At 40.2% G+C, this 4,146-nt stretch overlaps 1 protein-coding gene across 10 annotated transcripts in view; it reads right to left on the reverse strand.

The window, feature by feature from the left end:
* Nucleotides 1-4,146, reverse strand: part of Tlcd4 (TLC domain containing 4) — a 90,497-nt gene that overhangs the window by 83,978 nt on the left and 2,373 nt on the right. The window contains exon 1 of one of the 10 annotated variants that reach the window (XM_015500863.2): nt 2,036-4,116. The exons of the other annotated variants lie outside the window; for them this stretch is intronic. The gene's annotated coding sequence lies outside the window, so the exon portion shown is untranslated. Of the gene's footprint in view, nt 1-2,035; nt 4,117-4,146 lie in introns of those variants that run through there. 10 annotated transcript variants of the gene reach the window in all.

Here is a 4,146-nt window from a genome sequence, read left to right on the forward strand (position 1 = left end):
TTAAAAAAAAAAAAAAAAAAAAAAAAAATTTACTTCTTCCTCCCAATCCCACTGAATAAATACATATCAAGTAGGGAGAAATTTTCCTTATCTTTCAAATATACTTTTATGTGTTTGAACTCACAACCTTGCACTAACATGCTAGGCAAGTGCTGTACCACTGAGCTATACATCCAGCCCCAAAATGTCCTTTTTAATGAATTTTTAAGTCTATTCGGAAACAAGTAAATTAACTTGACCCAAGGTAGTATCTCCATGTCTAAAAATTTAAAGTTAAATTAAAACCAATACATAAATTGGATCCTCATTCTAAGCTTCAGAATCCAAAATCGGGCTCCATGGGAATAGTTAGGTGGACACCATAAGTCTGGGAGGTCAGAGATAAGATTAGAGAAGCCAGGGTAGAAAGCATTGAATAAATGCCAAGACAGCATTTGGGAAGATGGAGAAAGAAGGGTGAAAGAAGATAAGAGAAAGCATTTAGGACAAAGGATGACAAACACTGAAAAAAAAATTATCAACTAAGGTAAGAAAAGCAGACAAGGGAGCAAGATAGGTCAAAGGGAGGATCCAACTAATGTAATGTCAATGATAAAAAGCAAGCAGTAACCAAGCAACATGCTGGATGAACTCTGAAACCAGTATACTTTTTCTGCAGACCTTGTTTTACTTGCTGGTGGGAGTATTAGGTGCTGCAGTCAGATGTTAATTGTTATGAAAAGGAAATCAAAAGCCTGCAGATAGGCTCTGCCCTTGATTAATTAGCTCCCAGATGCTGGTTGAGGCAGAAGCTTGAGCTTAGTTATAGATCATGAAACAGACTTCTAAGGAAGTCTCGATAGCCTAACCCTTTAAAAAAAAAAAAAAAAGGAATGAGGATCCTTTTCCAATTCTCAGTGAGGCAAGCAGCCAACTTCCTAACATGTTTGATCAGCAAGTGGGGTTTAGAAACAACACGTTCTATCCACTTTTTCTGCTCAAACTTCTCAAAGCTGGAAGGGGAGGTGTGAGCCTCCCACTCACCATGACACTTTGCATTACAAGCCCATGCTCCCTACCCAGCCTATGAAAGTGGACATGACCTAAATCCATCAGCCAATTTGTTCAGGATCCATTTGTCTTCTCACTTAGCCAGCAGAGAAAAGTCTATTGCTCTTGTGAAATCTGTTTTCAAATCTGAGTTCACTTCTTCCTCTTCCATCAAAACTGTTTTGCTTTGGAGTATACAAAACTGGTGGGAAGTCCCCATTTTTGCATTTACCCCCATCCAGCTGCCGTTCAGTTATATGCATCCTATACCTCTTAGGCATCAGGTGTGCTCTTCTGTCCCACCAACAGGGATCCAGCCTAAATGAATTCTTAATATGTAAGATATGGGACATTAATCTGGAAGGAAAGATGAAGGGAGACACTGAGCTCTCCATCAACTGTATACCTCAGAACAGAAACAGTAATAGAATAGAAATAGAAACTGGTATTGAACACATATACTTAATTATGTTCTGGGTCTCAAAATAAAAATGTATTTTGTACTGTTGTCATCCAGAAATGTTTGAAAAACTGCTTTAGATAAGCCTTTGTCATTTTGTCAAATTTGCCCCCCGCTTGACATTGGTCCCATTGTTAAGCAGCTCTTTGCCCCCATGCAGGACATCAAGCTCTGAGAAGACTTCCAGCTATCTTCATTGGCTATTTTCAAAAACCTTGGCCTTTTACACAGATTTCACAAGCTCCTTCTCATGTATCCAACAGGACTGCCTTCTCCCTGAACAGTCTAGCATTCTGAGCAAAGAAACATCTTTTGCTATTTCTGCCTTATCCTGCTTCCTCAGGTCTGGGATCTTCTTGCAGCACATCCAACTATCTCACCAGGAATAGCAGGCCTCAGAGCAGTAGGACTTCATTTCTTTGTGTGCTACCTTTCATCCCCACAAGAAAAAGTACCACCAAAGTCACTCTTGAAATAACCTCAGGCTTTCTTACAAAATTAGCCTCACTTTTCCTGTCATGATGCATTCTCTGGTGTAATACATACCTCCAGTGCTTGTTACCGATGCCAGGTGAACATAGTCATCCCTACTGTTCAGTTAAAGTCTGTTTCCCTTTCTGTGAACAGATGGTTACTTCCACCTCCGTATTGTTAACTTCTTCCACTCACAGGACAAATGGAAGGAGGAAAAGCACAACAAGGTGACTATACCAGCTTAGTGGGATCCTTTCCTCTCTCAAGGACAAGGGTACAAGCTGTCTAGCACAACTCCACCCCTATGCCCGCCCTCCCTTGTCCAAGTGCCCACAGTTGCAATTAACTCATTATCTTTCTCAAGAAAAACTAGTTTTCTGTATCTTAGTATAGACTATTCAGCTTACTTTTCTCAGCCAAACTAAGTATCCCACTTCTTAACCTTCCAAGAGATACTGAAGCCTAAATGAATTCTTAATCTGCAAGATATGGGATATTAATCTGGAAGGAAGGGTAAATGGAGACTTTGAGGGTTTCTTGCAACTTAAACTGATTGGTTTCCTCTATTAAAGGGAAAGCCAGCTTTGAAAGGAGGACATAGACACCAGACCTCATTCAGAGCATGGAGGGAAGAGAGTGAACAGATCTGATAACTGTAGAATAGGTGCATTTGATACTGAGGGACAAAAAACACTCTCTAAGAGAAAGGGACAGAAGGGCCCATCGCACCCCAGAATTTGCCTTAAAACTGTACTATATCCTTTTCGACACCTGGCCCTCTCCCACTCCCAATCAGGAATCCAGGGCTCCTTTACACTTTAGTTATCTGGCTGTAGAGGGCCTTCCATCCCCTCTCAAGCCCATACTTCCTCTTTCCCACTCCTTTGCAGGAATGCTCCCAATCAGTCAAGGGCTGAGTTAGACTTCAGACAGCACCCTGTTCCCAAGACTCCCCTTGGTAATCAAATTCATCTCTCCAAAGGAGATTTCAGAAAAAATGAAGGAAAAAATATGCCAACTCTTCCATTTGTACCCTGGGTTCTATTCAGAAAACCCGGACAAAGATTCAGCTTCTCTGGAGTTTACGATGAACGTTTCAGCCTCATGACCACAGCCATACCTAGACACTTCCAAGTAAGTATAGGGCTTTAGCAGCCAAAAGCTATAATTCTTTCTACCAGGGTAAAGAAGGCTTAGAATGAAAAGAAAGAGAAAAATGATGATAATGACTAAGCAGCTGGGTTCAAGGCAGTCAGCCTAGACAGAGAAAACTCATGCAATTTGACACAGTAAAGATTCAAAACTCTGGAAGGAGGCGATGTGGCAAAAGGAGTTGCAGAGATAGGAATAAGAAAAAAAAAAAGCATCCTCAAAATAAATTATCCTCTGGATCATCATATGGTGCAAGACAGGGGTGGCAAACTAAAATCCATGGTTCTTCAAGTCATTCTTTCAAAGTTTCTAACATGACAAGAGTTCACATTTCTAATTTAGTTCCATCCATTTAGGAAAAACAAGGGGAAAGATTATTTACCTCATATAAAGCATACTTAAAAGGGAACTGGAATTCTTCAATTCATTACATTGGTTTCACAAAGGTAAGGCTATATTCCACTCCATGTGCTCACATAGCAGTATCTCATCTAAAACACCTCCAAACAAGGTTCACTCTTCTCAAACCCATTTGTGACTACATAAAAGGTTTTATTAAAATGACACTTTTTTTTTTTTTGGTCTACTTCACACTTCAATTCCCACCATCCACACAAACTCTTCCATCTTGCCCCTCAATTGCTATCTGAATATAAACACTTGTCAAAGATCACTCTTTAAATTGTACAATTTTATATTTTAAAAAGTGCACATTAACTCTCAAACAATGTATAATTCAGAAAATACAGACCAGCCACAGTGACCCTTAAATGAACCTAGACAAATAAAAGTGCTTTCACAGAGGTTTCCTACAGTTTGGGAACTGGCATTACAAACCCCATTTCAAGGTCGGGTAAACCGAGGCACTTAGTTTTAATAAACTTGGCAGGGGTTACAGTGGTAGAGCTGGAAATAGAAACCAATTTCTCCCTGACTGAGCTGGGTCCCTTTCCCACTGGACTCTTCTGCACTCGGTGGCTAAAAATGGGACCCACTTGAGAGCTGCAAGGGTAAATAAAAGCTACTTGTTT

Source organism: Marmota marmota, unplaced genomic scaffold, assembly GCF_001458135.2.
Source record: "Marmota marmota marmota unplaced genomic scaffold, marMar, whole genome shotgun sequence".
NCBI lineage: Eukaryota > Metazoa > Chordata > Mammalia > Rodentia > Sciuridae > Marmota > Marmota marmota.